The following is a 16,278-nucleotide window of genomic DNA, read 5'->3' as shown; positions in this document are numbered from 1 at the left end:
TCAAATAAAATTATGTCACAGTAATTTTATCCCTTGTGCTTTTCTGTGTCATTTGTTTAACCACATACCTGATTGATTAAAGCAAGACCTTTGGCCTTTGATGGGCTGATTGTTCAGTTCAAATACCACACCCTTCCTGCCACACACCTTTCATCCTGACCACACTCACGGACTCCCTGTTTAAACACCAATCAGTGCTCTTTTAGTTTCCCTGCATTTGCATGAGATTGTACTTCTGCCTGGAATAACAGTCCCAGAGATTTCGTTTCACAAACCATTATTCCATATCTCATTCAGTCCTCACCAGCTCCCTGTGACAGTAGTAACAGTAGCATTTGCTAGGTGTGTTATACATGCCAGGCATTGTGTCAAATGTTTTACGTGTGTCTTTTTAAAAGCACGTTCTGTTGCTATTGTCCCATTTTTGCAGACCAAAAAAACCCAACTTTGGCTTCAGTGTTAGTTGCTATTTTTATTGTTGCTGTTACTTCCCAAAATCTTGGTGGCAGAGCAAGAAGCAACCCCAGGCCTGTTCGGAGGCCACACCTTTTTGCCATTAGACTGTCCTGCTTCCTGTAAGAAAGCTGTTGTTTTTATTCTCAAATTACAGATAAAGAAACAGATTCTGGGGGTTTCTCTCCTTGCCTGCCTGATGAATTATTCATCCTTCTAGATCCTTGGGAATGTCACCCTCTCTGCTTGGGAAGCCCTCCTCCTGCTGGCCCCTCTGTCAGTGCCGTCCACGCCACTCCCCCGTGGAAGGGTGTGTATACCCTGACTTCTCTGCTCATAGGTGAGCTCCTCAAAGGTAGAGACTGGCTTACGCACATTTGTATTCCCAGCATCAAGAACAACATCTGATGTGTTATGGGCGCCTCATCTTTCCAGAAATGAATATTGATTAGCACCTGTCTTGCTCAGTCCCTGTGCTACATACATGCCCATTAACTCAGGTGAGCAATTCATTTCTGCTGTGTGTGCAGGGTGCAGTTTGTGCAAAATGGCTCTTAGCTCTCTAAAAGAAACCCCTCCCCCAAAAAATCCCCACTCATTTTTACCAAATAAACCCAGCTGAAGGGATTGCCCAGCCTGGGAACTTAGATTCAGAGATGGATACCCTGAAAGCGCCATAAGAATAATAGTAAAGCAGGAGTGAACGTGCAGTGGGCATTGAGCACATGCCAGGGACTGTGCTAAGTGATCTAAAGTGATTTACATGGATTTAATACTTGCAAACAAAAAGAACTATTGCTTATCTTTGGTTAGTAAGCAGAGTGTTCTGGTTTCTATGGGAGTGAATGTCCAAATCAGAATTTTTGGGGGTGGTTTGGAGGAGAGGAGAGGAGAGGATGTCTTAACTCAAAAGCTCTGTCATGTTATCATCACTGATAAGAAGACTCCTGGCAGTATGACTTCTGTGAGCTGAGGGTGGCATGTGTCACATTCTGGGGGGTATGTGTGGCACTGTCATTTAATAATGCCATCGTGCCATGCTTTGTCAATATCTCTCTTCAAACTGCTTCAGGGGGTGACAGGCAGTACTCTGTGGAGTGATCTGCATTGTGACATCAGATACTGACAAAGTCTCTTTTATCAGCCTCACATATCTCATGAAGTTTTGAAAGAATGCTGGCATGGCACTGTTTATTCTCTTTCGACACCACATTCAAGTCGCTCATTCAGACCCTCCTGTCAGGCTCATGCATGGGAAGATATGAGACACACAGGGATGGCAGAAACCAGTGACTCAGGCAGTCCCAGTGCTCTGTGTCTCAGTGTCTTGTCTGACCTAAGTGTTGGGGTCATCCTCCACTCTGCTGCTCAGCATCCTCTGTGCTCTAGGGAATGTGGTGGTGGACAAGCCAAGTCTCACATCTGACAATGTTGCTAACAGGCAGAATTTACTAGTAAACTGTATTTATCAAGTCTGTGCTATGTAACAAAGATTTTACCTGGTTCCATGAGAAATTTAAGGCTTGGTTTCTGCCTTCAAAGAGCTCACTGCCTGACGGCATCAGTAAAATTAAAACCTATGAAAAATGTATAAAATAGCTAAGTTGAAGGTATGTCTCATACCCAGGTCCAAATGCCCATGAGTAGAAATTAAATCTTGGTCAAGACTGAAAAATAGAAGAAGAAGGAGAGGCAATTTCCCATTCTAGCTCCAGCTCCCTCTCCAGAGGGCAAAGAAAGAATCTGATCTGATTGTCATGAATTTCAACGCTTGATCTTCCAGCCCCTGATCATCCACAGTAACAGGAATCAGCCTTCCAACCTCATTTAAGCTGCTAGAAGATAGGTCAAGTAGGGTCCAAGTGGAGGACCAGCTGAATCTAAGGTATAATGAGAAAGGGTTCCTCATTGCCACTCAGATGTCTCAAAGCCTTCAACTAGGCAGAACTTAGGTGTCCCCTGCTTGGGCCTGGAACTGAAAGTTAGTAAAGTGGTCCAAAGACCTATCTATCACCAAGCAAAACATTGGAGAGTGCTCTAAGAAACTATGTTATTATGTCTACAGAAATAGCATTTGATAAAATCCAACAGGCTTTCATAATAAAAATGCTAACAAAAACAAACAAATGAAAAACCCCAAACAAACAAACTAGGAATAGAAGGGAACCTCGTCAACCTGATAAAGGACATCTAATAAAGAAACAGAAAAAAGAATCATACATAATGGTACAAGACTGATTGCTCTCTGCTTAAGCTCAGAAACAAGAGAAGGACATTCACTCTTGCCGCTTCTATTCAACACTGTGCTGGAGGCTCTAGCAAGGACAATTAGTTAAGGAAAAGAAAGAAAAGGCATCCAGCTGGGAAAGGAAGAAGATGCGTGTGGCATGACCTTGTATACAGAAAATCCTAAGGAATCTACTAAAAAACTATTAGAACTAATAAGTTCAGCAAAGTTGCAGAGTACAAGATCAATATATAAAAGTCAATTGCATTTCTATATACTAGCAATGAACAACCTGAAAATGAAATTAAGAAACAATTCCATTCACAATAACACCAAAAAGAATAAAATACTTAGGAACAATTTAATAAAGAAATACAAAATTTATACTCTTGAAACAAACGGACAAACAAAAACCTTGTTAAAAGAAACGAGAGAAGACCTATATAAATGGAAAGACATCCCATGTTCTGGATAGGAAGACATAATATTGTTAAGATGGCAATAGTTCCTAAAGTAATCTACAGACTCAACACAACTGCTATCACAATCCCAGCTACGCTTTTTGTAGATTTTGACAAGCTGATCCTAAAATTTATATGGAAAGGCAAGGGACCTGAAATAGTCAAAACAATCTTGAAAAAGAAGAACAAAACTGGAAGACTCACATTTCCTGATTTCAAAACTTATTACAAAGCTACAGTAATCAAAATAGTGTGGTATTGGCATGAGGCTAGACATCTAGACCAATGGAGTAGAACTGAGGGTCTAAAACTAAACCCTCACATGCATAGTCTATTGATTTTCAAGAAGAGTGTAAAGACAGTTCAATGGGGAATGAGTAGTCTTTCTAAGAAATGGTGCTGGGACAGTTAGAGACCCACATGCAACAAACAGAAAAAAGATAAATTGGACTTCATCAAAATTTAAAACTTTTTTTTGCATCAAAGGACATCAAGAAAACAAAAAGACAACCCACAGAATGGGAAAAAATTTGCAATCATACATCTGGCAAGGGATTTGTATCTTAAATATGTAAAGAACTCTCACAACTCAATAATAAAAAAGACAGCCCAATTTAAAAATGGGCAAAGGATCTGAATAGACATTCCTCCAAAGAAGTTGTACAAATGGTCAAGATGCAAAGATGCTTACTGTCGTTAGTCATCAGGGAAATGCAAATAAAACCACAATAAGACACCACTTCACACTCACTGAGATGGCTATTGTAAAAGAGACAGATAATGGCAAAGATGTGGATAAACTGGAGCCCTTATGCATTGCTGGTGGGAATATAAAATGGTGCAGCCCCTTTGGAAGATAGTCTGGCAGTCCCTTAAAAAGCTAAACATAGAGTTACCGTATGACTGACCCAGCAATGCCTCTCCTACCTACATACCAAAGAGAAATTAAAACATGTGTCAGCACAAACAGTTACAAATGAATGCTCATAGCAGTATTATTCATATAAAAACCAAAAAGTAGAAATCACCATCAAATGCCAAATGGATACATAAAATGTAGTATGTTCATACAGTGGAATATTACTGGGCATTGGAAAGGAATGAAGTACTGATATGTGCTACACCATGGATGCTACTTTCAAAAGGCCAGGTATAAAATACCGATTATATGATGCCATTTATATTAAGTGTCCAGAATAGGCAAATCTGTAGAGACAGAATGATGAGGGGATGAAAATTAAGGAGCACAGGTGTTTTTTGGGGGGGTGATAAAATGGATTTTGGTGATCATTGAATAAATCTGTGAATATACTAAAAGCCATTGAACTGTTCAATTTAAACTGGTGATTTGTATGGTATGTGGCTGCCAATGTTAATAAAGCTGTTGACAAAAATCAGTGATATTACAAGAGTCTTTGGGAATAAAAGAAGTGGTTGCACGTTAAGTATCACATTGACCAGGAAATGCAGCATCCTTTCAGAAATGGCACAAAGTGCCATCTTGGAATTGAGGAAATCTGGTATTTTACCTTTTTAGTAGATGAGGAAATTAAGTGTTAGAGAGTTTAATAACTTGCTCAAAGTTATCTAGTTAGTAAATGTCAAGACCAGGACTCAGGTGCAGGGCAACCACTGCAATGTCAACTTCAGGGGAAGTGAATTCTTCATCTCACTCACACTTAGTCTAAAAAACTGAATACTGTTTTTCTTTTTAGAAGCTCGGTGGAGTGTCGTTTTGAATAGGAACAGTGGACACAGGGAGCTTCTAAGAGATGCTGTCTTCTCTTGGAACGTGGGCGGACATCTCTGGCTGCTTTGGCATCGTGTTCAGGATGTGTACAATGTATTGTGGTGAGAGGCTGAGCGCACCAGGCTCAGAGGCCCCAAGCCCAGCCACGGCGGCCTGGGAAGCTCTGGGCCCGCCTGCAGGCCGGGGGCAGGGCTCGTTTGCCTTGTGTGGCCGTGGCTTTACCTCCAACACACTTATCCAGCCCTCAGTCCATCAGCCAGGCTGGTTTCTGCACCTCATGATTATCTTTTGTGTTTATTTTCCCCTCTGACTTTGGGCACACTGTGTTCCAGCAGTTTAAGTATGGGAGCTGAGAAGGGCTGATTTTGTTTGAGTTGGAGCAGAACTGTTGGGTCAATATCAGTAGTCAAGTGGCTGTGAGTTTCTAATAGACTTTTTCTTTTTAAATTTAAAAAGATTCTCAATGTACCACAAGGTTAATTAAACCGTATACTGCTTTGTCTATTAATTTTATGTTTTATGAATTCTCTGTTTTATGGACTAGAAATCCAGGCACCAGACCATGTGTTTTATTCTGAGTAACACGGCAGCCCACATTTTCTCAAGATCCCGTACCATTAACCCTGGAGGACTACATTCCTCAGATTAATATCTTTCTCCTCCCTCAGCTGTCTGAGTGTGGGGTCAGGACCATCCCCAAGAAGGGAGTCCACTTGAGAGCTTCCAAAAGTTTGTCTAAAATATTCTCATTTTTTATTTTGATTCTCACTACAATCCTGTGCTTATAGTACTATTTGTATCTTTCAGATGAGGAAACTGAGGGTCAGAGTGGTCCAATGACTTATTCAAAGCCATATAATCAGGATTTGAACCCTGGAGTGTTAGACTCTCTACCCTTCCCCAGCCTTAGTCTGTGGCCAGGGAAAACGTTGTTCCCCCAGCCCCATCCTCAACTGCCCCCCACATCCCCATTTGTAACCTGGTGGAAGTAAGTTGGCTTCAAAAGACACACATGCGGGGCCTGGAGGGAGAAAGGAGACATGAGTGGGCAACACTAGCCTGTGGGGTGCGGGGAAGAAGATGCATACCTTGGCCTTGGTGATGGGGGTGGGGGTGTTGAGGGGACAAGACCAAAATGCGTGAGTACCTTGGACAGGCAAATAAAATTTGTCAACTCTCCCAAACCAATGTTCTTGTTCTCTCTCTTTTCATTAACTGTTTTTTTTAATTGAAAAAGTAATAAATGTCCATGGTAAAAAAAATAAAACTGCTTTTACTCTATACCTCCCACTTCCCAGTCATTCTCTAAAGAGGGACAACCTGTCTCCAGCCTCTTTCGGGAATATTCCAGACATATATTCTAGATATAGATACAAGCACTTCTCCTTTGTATTTTCACACAGAGGGACGTACTCTGTACACTGTCTTGTACCTTATTCTATCCCCTTAACTAGGAAACTCTTCCACAGTAGCTCATGTAAATCTATCTCATCCTCTTACTTTCTCTTGTACAATTGCACAGCATTTCATCCTGTGGATGGTCCTTCATTTATCCAACCAGCCCCCACTGCTGGGGCCATTCAGGTTGTTTACCAATTTGGGCTGATATAAACAATGCTGGTATTTAGTAACCCCTAAAGATGGCCCTTGGGGACCTCATGTGTACATTAACATGGGATTTTTACAGCACTAGCATTGTGACTGACTCCTTGCCGCAGAGCAGTTATGAGGGTGGGAGGGGAGTAGTTTGATATAATCTTGGGACCTCCTGCTGACTGGTGTCTGGAAGCTGAGAGGTCCCTTGCATTTTGGGCTCTCTTGGTCTTCAGAGTGAGGAAAGCAGTCAGTGTTCATGGGGGTTTCTGTGAACTGGTGGGGAGGAGGTGTGGGTTGGGAAGAATCAGATCTGAAATTTCATACATGCATTCAAAGGTGCAAATCTGGCTGTGGGCTCCCTGAGGAAAGGGACGGAAGAGAATTGCTGAGCATATAAAGTCCATCTCAAACAGAGAATTTTGGGCCAAATATGTTATGGAAGGTGCCTGTGGTTTGCAAACAAATGTTTGATTAAAGTCCACCTGGGCCATCTGTAGATGTCAGCAATCTCTCTCCACCTCCCCCATCCACCTACCCCATCTCCTGGTTCTGGCATTCCAGTCCCAGCTCTGGACCAAGCAGGTAAGTTACAGGGGAGTTTGCTCCCTAAATCACCTGTTAGAATAATCCTGGGTTCCTCCACATCCCCCTCCCCGGCAAGTGGATCAGGCCACGCAGCAGGATGACAGTCTAATGATCCCAACTATCAGAAACTCCTGTGTCTTTAATCTACCTTGACAATCCGGTGGTTTGTCACTTCGAGGCCTCTTAATTGGCTGCATGATTGACATGAGCGTGGGGGGCTTTTTATTTTAAGAATTGAGGAGAATCTATGCCTTCAAAATTAGCTCAGTTATGTGATGCCAGAGACCTGGTTTGCACCCGACACGGGCTAGAATCTGATTCCTGCAGTCTCTCTGACTCTAGGTAACTAGCAACAACGACAAGGAGAGAAAACTAAGCAGTTCTCCATGTTTATTATTTACCTTTTCTCAAAGGTCTCCTCAGCCCTAAGTTGACCTGACATCCGCTTTCAATGGCATTATGAATAAAGACTTTATGAATGTCTGAGGCCCCTCAAAATGCATATGTTTTGGTTGCGAGTGACAGCCATCTAATTAATGTTTTGCTGTTGTTCATGTAACTTACAAGCCCAAGAGTTGAGCTGTTTGGAGTCATAACTGGGTCTGGGTGTTTAAACAGTATGGACAGGCCTCTTTCCAACTCTCAGTTCTCCCTTCCTCCCGGGAGGATCTCGTCATCATACGGTGGGAAAGACGGCCTGTCAGTGCCAGGCTTACCTGACCCCAGTGGTCCACTCTCCCGGACAGTGAGCATACCTCTCAGGGTTCGTATTAGCATAGAATTCACGGGAGGCTCTGACTGGTCCGCCTGGGTCCTGGGCCCTCTTATTGGATCAATCACTGAATGCAGGAGAATGGAGTTCTGTGATTGGCCAAGTGCGGGTCATGTGACCAGGGGGATGCTGTGATTGGCAGGCCCATCAGAACCACGTGAAACAGGGAAAGTTCCTTTCCCCGGTGGCAGAGGGGTCCAGCCAGAGTAAGAAAACAAGTATCTTCCACCGGCGTTAGAACTGAAACTTTCAAATCCAGTAGCTCTGGTAAGTTCCGTGTCTCTGCTTTTTCCTTTGAATAACCTCTCTTCGTTTGACAAATTAGCCAGTTATGACAACCAGCCTGGACTTGTCAGAAGGGAAGGTTCTGAATAGTTTCCCCATTCTCAGGACCCGGCAGTGGTAAAGCAGAATAGATCGCTTTGCCTCTGGTCAGGGAGACCTCTCTGATCAGAAGCAATTCTTGCCTCCTCCAGAGGATGGCAAAGGCTGGGCGCTCTTTCGACAGGAGTTGGTGAACCAGGGAGGAAGCAGCAGCTCCATGGCCGGCCCCTGTAGTCCTGCAACCCTTGCGGGGCCTGCTTTCCCCATTCGCTCTCTTCCTTGGCAGCTTGGCAGGCCCTGGCCCAGCCTCTGCCAGAACGTCTAATCTAAGGCTGTGAAACTTGGCTGTTCTCTCTTTTCCCGCCTTTTGTAGACTTTGAAGAAAAACTTTCCTCAGCCAGATTTTCTCCCCCTTTCCCTACCTGGTTATTTCTTGGACTCTCTAGACTGGAGGAGGGAGGGAAAGCCTTTGGACGATTGTTTTCAAGCAAGATCAGTCCTTCTTTGGCCATTGCCTACTGTATTTCTAAAAACTTTAAAGCACATTTGGCTATCAGTCATTTAAAGTTCCTTATATGTGTTATATAGAATTTCTTCCCTGGTCCATTTCCCCATTTGGGACTGAAACCCCTGTTACAGCATCAAGGGGTCATCCGGATCTCAGCTTAAATACTTCAAGGGATGGGGAGCTCACCCTCTGACTGGCTGATTCCATTGCTAAACATCTCCAGTAGCTATAATGTTCTTTTTCACTTGGAGGACAAATCTGCTTGCTTTGTCTTAGCTCTGGCACACAGACTTTGTCTCACCTTCTTCAGTAGCTATTTAAATGTTGGAAGTTCTGTTTCCTCTCTGTAAACTAATATTTACCAAATACCTTTTGTTTAGTGCTGTGCTAACTGCTTGACATGCATACGCTAACTTAATCCTCTCAACAACCTACGATGTAGGCAGCATTACTATGGCCATTTTATATCTGGGGAAACGGAGGCACAGGGAGTCACCAGGCTGACTTGTCAGATTTGTCTGATGCCAGAATGCACACTTTTAACCCCAGATGCTCCTCAATTTTGTTAAACAAAATAAACTGTATCAATTCAATGTATTGAGTAATCTAATACCATTCATGATGATCTTTTAAATCCCCAGAAGGTCTCAAGAAAGGGGGCAAGCTTTCTTTACAAGCAGTGGAGAAGAGGTGTGGGGACCCACCCAGAGGGGATAAGGAGGCAAAAGCCATTGCAGCCCCCGTGGTACCAGGGGATCCACCACTGAAGATGAAGCTGAACTCTTGCACAAGGCATCATGACCCTATGATCCTAGTCAAAGGCTCAGGAGACATGGGTTTTATTCCAGGCCACAACAGGGATGCCAAAGAATCAGGTTAAGTACCACACCTCAGTTTCACCAACTGAGAACTGGGGATACCCTTTAACTCCACCCACTTTCTAGAGAAATCATAAGAAACTGATCAGCTTTTAAAAGATGGGTTTTGAAGCCCTTGGAAGAAGAATGACAATAGAAAAATCCAACTTAACTTTTAGGTAACCAGCCCACAGGGGCCAGCGTTTGCTGGCAATATATATTTCTTCTGAGACCCAGGAAGAGCCAGCCAGAAACCTGTGCTGTGATGGGTACTTTATAGGATACAGACTGTAAAGTAAGCCGCATTCTCCCTTGAGGAGTGATGGTGATAGGCTGAAAGGAAGGATGGTTTCTTCTAATGAAAGCAACTCCTTTCCACATTTGTGTAAGTAAACGTGCCTTGCTCTCTTTGGCTTCTTTGAGAATTCTCTGAGAGTCAATTTGAGGACAGTTTGCTTGTGACTTAATCTGTGTGGCTAGAACAGTTAACGTCTAGGCTCATTGCTGTCTTTGATCTCCCTTCTCCCACTGGACAGATTTAGCTTGCCGCGCCTCACCACTCAGCACAGTGTATGTCCAGATTAATCTTTCCCAAGCACTCCTTTCATCGTGGTAGCTCACGGTTTTGTATCTGCAGGATAAAGTTTAACCTCCTGCACTGTTCAGCCTCCATGATCTGTTCCCACCCTGCCCCTCTGGTGTCATCTCCCACTTCATTCCCATTGGAGATCTTGTCTTCTGAACTATTCACGCAGTTTTGTATCCATCACCACAATCAATTTTGGAACATTTTCCATTACCTGCCAAAAGAAACCCTATAGACTTCTTATCCATCCCTCCCACCCACACCCCAAAACATACCGTGTCACAATCCCTCCATCCCCTCCAGTCCTGGGCAACCACTAATCTTTCTTTCTCTATAGAAGTGCCTATTCTGGACATTCTTATAAATGGAATCACACAACATGAGGACCTTTGTGACTGGCTTCTTCTGTTGTGGGTTTTTGTCTCCAGCAGGAAAGAATTCAAGAGCGAGCCATAGAAGAATGAAAATAGATTTATTCAGTGAGACAGACACTCCATAGACAGAGTGTGGGCCATCTCAGAAGACAAGAGAGGCAGCCCCAAGGTGTGGCAGTGGTTAGTTTTAATGGGCCAGGTAATTTCATATTACTAACACACGGCAAGATTAGTCCAACTGTTTGGAGAAGGGGCAGGGATTTCCAGGAATTGGGCCCCTGCCCACTTATTGGCCTTTTATGGCCAGCCTGGCAACTGCCATGGCACCTGTGGATGTGTCATTTAGTATGCTAATGTATGACAATGAGTGTATGATGACACTCAAATTCTACTGGAAGTCAAATCTTCCGCCATCTTGGGCTGAGTTGGTTCTAACCAGTTTATATCCTTTCCTCAATTGCTGTGTCAGTCTTTTAATGGTTGAGCCCTACCGCCTTCTCTCCTGTCTCACTTCCACTTAACATGGCCTTTTTAAAGTTCACCCACTTTGTAGCATGTATCAGTACTTCACTCCTTTTCATTTTCTAATAATATTCCATTGCATGGATGCCATGTTTGTTTATTTATTAGTCAATGGACATTTAGGCTGTTTCCACTTTGGGGATACTGCAACTGATGCTGCTGTAAGCACTCATGCACAAGTTTTTTTGTGAACTTGTTTTCATTTCTTTTGTGTATAATTCTAGGAGTGGAATTGCTGGGTCATATGGTAAATCTACACTTAACCTTTTAAGGATCTGCCAGGCTGTTTTCTAAAGGAGCTGCACTGTTTTTACATCCCTACCAGCAATATGTGTGGGCCTAATTTCCTCCATGTCCTTGCTGACACTGGTTATTATCTGTCCTTGTTATTATAGCCATCCTAGTGAATGTGAAGTAGTATTTCATTGTGATTTTGACTTGCCTTTCCCTGATGACAATTGAACATCTTTTTTATTGGCCATTTGTTTATCTATCTTCTCTGGAGAAATATCTATTTGAATCATTTGCCCATTTTCCATGGGTTATTTGTCTTTTTATTGTTGAGTTGCAAGTGTTCTTTATATATTCTAGATATAAGTCTCTTATCAGGTATATGATTTGCAAATATTTTCTCTTGTTTTGTTGGCTTTCACTTTTTTGATACTTATCCTTTGAAACAAAACAGTTTTTAATTTTGATGAAGTCCAATTCCTCTATTTCTCCTTTTCTTTCTTGTGCTTTTGATGTTATGTCTAACAAACAAAACATTGTCTAACCCAAGATGACAAATATTTATGCCTTTGTTTTCATTTAAGATCTTTTCAGTTTTAGCTCTTACACTTAGGTTTATTATCCATTTTGAGTTCATTTTTGTATAAGGTGTGAGATATAGATCTAAGTTTATTCTTTTACATGTGTATATCCAGTTGTCTCAGCACTATTTTTTTTTAAACATTATTCTTTGTTACCTTGGCATCTTTGTCAAGCAACTAGCCATTTCTGCTGTAGCTATTCTCAGCTATTCTCTCCACCATATCATAGTACCACCCAGGCCTGGGCTGGCTGAACCATGAGAAGGGGCTAATTCACATGCTTCTTGAATATTTGTATGTCTGTCTTCCTTGGAGAAATATTTATTCAAGTCTTTCACCCATTTTAAAAACTGGTTCTTTGTTTTTGTTGTTGCAGAGTTGTAAGAGTTCTTTATGTATCCTGGATACTCTTCCATATCAGGTATATGATACACAAATATTCTCTCCCATTCTGTGGGTTGCCTTGTTATTCTGCTGATTATGTCTTTTGATGCACAGAAGTTTAAATTTTGATACAGTCCAGATCTATTTTTTCTTTCATTGCCTCCCCCTCCTTTTTGGTGTCATACCCAAGAAATCCTTGTCAAAAATCTGTATTGGCTTTTGAATGACCTCCCAATTCGTAAATATTGTTCCAATCTTTATGGGGCCTGACGCTCTGTTCGCGATTTTTACTTCCTTATTTTCACATTTATCTTCTTATTAAATCGTCTAGTACTACTTGAAAATAAAAGATGCAACCAAAACATCTTTCATCTACCAAATAGAGTTGCTATTCTCTGTTTAGGGGGCAGCATTTTTCAGTCCCTTCACTGAAGCATCTAAATGCACGCTGTAGGAACAGACAAGATCAAATGAGCACAGGAAATGCTTGTCTACATCTTGTAGGTCCAAAATACACATTAGCATGTTAAAGGCTCTGAGAAATCCTGTGATAAAGAAGCCAGTTTAATTCTGCTTAAATGAATAAGCTCATTTACTCAGGGGAAGACCTTTATTTTCCTCAGCACACCATTAACATGCTGAGGAAGGTTTTTCCTAAACACCCCTGGGATGCTAAGTCTTAAAGAAAAGTGAGGGTTGAATTGGCTAATGCACATGCAGCTAGAATGTTGAATAAGCATTACTCCTAACCTAAAAAAACACACCTTTATTTGTTGTTTCCCACGTTCCTTATACATTACTCAGAGGCAGTAACTCCCCCACCTACTCTAGCAGGTCACTTGACTTTTCTGCTCACTTTTCAATAATAAAGTACTACAATGAGGTTAAGTCTCAAATGGAGTCCAAGTTCAGGGATTAGCTCTGCCTAAGCTATTCAACTCAATTCTGATCTTGACTTAGCTCAGGTCTGCTTTGAACTGTCACCTGCAATGGGAAAGGTGTAGCCCCGCTGGCTTCTCCTCCTGGCTCCCTGCTCCTCTCCTCATCCACTCTTTACTTCAGTTTGGGCTTTGCCTTGGGGGAGGGAGGAGACTTATAGGAGAGGACAGCCTGCACTCTTCCGAGCGGCTCTGCTGTCTCTAGGCCTGGTGATGGTCAGGGCTGGCTCTTGTGGCAGGCACCTTTCTGGTCTCTTCTGTGAGGCTGTGCTGAGCCCCATGACCTGTATCCCCTTGGCTCAGGCTTGGGTATCTCTGTTCTGAGGGGACCCTCCTCAGCCCATAGGTGAGCAGCAAGTAGCTCCATAGGTTGTGCTCTCTCTTCAGAAGGCATTGCAGCTTTGGAGACCAACCAATCCACTCTCCCTTTCAGATGCAACCTGTGATGGCCTTGACCCCAAGCCCTGCCATTACAGTGACTCTCTGGCTTGGCCACCTCTGGTCGGGGGAAGCACGCTCTCCCCTCTGCTCTGACCCTTCCTGTGGGAACAGCAAATCCCAATGTGGCAGCTTTGTCCTGGAGCCTCACCAGCACATTTAATCAGCATTCACTTCTGTTCAGAACTCCCTGGGTCGGGTGAACACCTCATCCTCCACCCAGGTGCATGTAAGATTTCTTCGGCATGAGTCAGGCCCCAGTCCTCTGAGGCTCCAACATCAGAAGATGGTACCTGTATCCCTATCTCTGGAGACTCAATGAGGCAACAAAGAGGTCTCCTCACCTTTTTTCTCACTTCAATTTAGACCATTGGTCTGCTAAGGGGTCCAGGAACAGAGTATTGTGATAGGTGATCAAGTCGGCACATGGAAAGTATCATACTCATGGTCCCTTTGGGGTCTTGACATCCATCATATGAGCTCATCAGTTGAAACTCATGCTAGACTAGCACTGTCCTAACATCTGGTCACATATATCAGACCTCTCGTGTTGCCTGACGTAAGACAGATGTTCAGAACATAGCCTTTGTTTCGTCTTCTCTCTCCACCAAAATCAAAACTTCCCCATTTTTCTTGAACCAGCTCCAGTAATTTCTCCTCTGGCAAGTCCTCCAGACCAATCACCCAAAGTGACAGCCCCTCAGTGACACTTGAAGAGATTCCCTTGTTGCTGGGACCTGCCTGGGCGTCAGGGACCCCAGATTGGGAACGGCTCTATATGAGCCTACTAAGGCCCAGAAAGGAGACATGACTTCAGTGAGAGCAGCCAGTTAGTGTGAAAGCCAAGCCAAGCCACGTCTCCACACTTTCAAATGGGCCTTCAAACTAACAGCAAACCAAGAAAGCAAACACTGAGAAAAGGAATCCCATCAGTTCACCTCCCCTTTCCTGAGCCTTCTTCCCCATCCCCACTTCCAAGTAGAGCTGCCTGGAGGAGCTTACGATTCACCCTATGGTTCTCTCACTTACTTCGTGGTAACAAAGCATTTATCTCCAGACCCTCAGAGAGGCAGAGCAGATCCTACAGCAAGTAAAGCTAGTCCTGCCTTAAGTCTCTGCCACAGACAGGCAGCTGTGATATGGTTGTGGTGCTGGCTAGCCTCTTGGGTACGATAATTTGTAAAATGCCCCACTGAGGCTGGTCCTTTTTTCCCTAGCCCTATCGAGATATAATCGACATATAACACTGTGGAAATTTAAGGTGTACAACGTGTCAAGTTGTTATGCTTATATATCACAAAGTGATTACCACCGTAATGTTAGCTGTCACCTCCTTCCCATCACATAGTTATCATTTCTTTTTTATGGTGAGAACATTTAAGACCTACTCTCTTAGAAGCTTTTACATATATAATACAGTATTATTAGCTGTGATCACTGTCGTGTACATGAGATGCCCAGAACTTGTTAGTCTTTTAACTGGAATTGTACCGTTTGACCCACCCCCAAGCCCCTGGTAACCACTACTTTACTCTATTGTTTCTCCGAGTTCGGCTTTTTTGGATTCCACATGTAAGTGAGATCACACAGTATTTGTCTTTCTCTGACTGATTTCTCTTAGCATAATGTGTGGTTGGTCTTTACAATCCATCCTGGAAGGTTATTTTGTGTGCCCCTCTGAGGTCCCCTCAGCATCTAGTTAGAAGGGTCACTTCCCCCATCCCCGGATGGCCTTTCTTTCCATCAAGGTCTTGCTTACATATATATGGCCTTGAAAGGGACCTCAGAGCTTTGGGCTCCAGGTAGGAGTAGGATTCTGATGATGCGGCAAGGAGACCACCCTCCCAATCCCCAACATCTCACCCGAGGGTCATAGTGTCACCGAACAGCCTCTTACAACTCAGAGATGGGGAACAGCCCATGAAATGAAGGTTTCTGTACTTCTGGAGAGTGGGGAAAGTCTCCATGGAAAAGCACATGAGTGGGGAAATCTCTAGCTAAAAGATTAAACTTCTAAATCTGAGCAGACTCAAAACTGTGTATATGCTGTAATAGATTGGACTGCTGGTGAGCAAAGATCACTTTTATCTCCCACTCACTATAGTGAAGTATGTATCTCCACCCAAATGACATTGGACTTGACTATGTGACCTGTCTGATGCATGGGATGTTAGTAGATGTAACATGAGCAGAGTTCTTAAGCGTGCTTGTGTGATTGTATGTCTGCTATCTGCTGTGAGAAAATGTGCCCTGGTCAGCTACTCATCCAAAGACAGTGGAGAATTAATATGATCCCCTCTCTTGGTGTTTATATTTATCACTTTGTCCTTATTTTGAAGGCTTATTTTGAAGTAGGGAGAACTGGTTCTACCTCAGGTTCTTACACCAAGCAGCTGCATGCTGTCACCAACATCACATCTCTCTGGGATTTAGTGGGTTTGACGAAATAATAGCAGATTTCAAACCAGCCTGGAGCAAAACTTGACAATCCCTGGCAAGCCAGCAGAGCTGCAAAGCAGTAAATTAAGAAAATAAACACAAGTTATAGTAAGCCACTGAGTTTTGGCTTTGTTACACAGCATATTTGTAGAAATAACTGCCTGATATTCATATGGAGTTGGAATTTAGTGGCCACTGAATGGGACAGAGTAGACTTAATACGTGTTAGAGGATTTAAAAAGTTAGAAACTT

General features: G+C 43.1%; 1 long non-coding RNA gene across 1 annotated transcript in view; it reads left to right on the top strand.

The window, feature by feature from the left end:
• Window positions 1-8,026: 8,026 nt before the first annotated feature.
• LOC140697174 (uncharacterized) overlaps window positions 8,027-16,278 on the top strand; it is a 28,750-nt gene continuing 20,498 nt past the window's right edge. The window contains exon 1 of the long non-coding RNA XR_012074019.1: window positions 8,027-8,111. This is a non-coding gene — a long non-coding RNA (uncharacterized lncRNA). The remainder of the gene's footprint in view (window positions 8,112-16,278) is intronic.

Source organism: Vicugna pacos, chromosome 6 (assembly GCF_048564905.1).
Source record: "Vicugna pacos chromosome 6, VicPac4, whole genome shotgun sequence".
Taxonomy (NCBI): domain Eukaryota; kingdom Metazoa; phylum Chordata; class Mammalia; order Artiodactyla; family Camelidae; genus Vicugna; species Vicugna pacos.
Note: the sequence above shows the minus strand (reverse complement) of the source record. Positions and strands in the feature narration are given on the sequence as shown.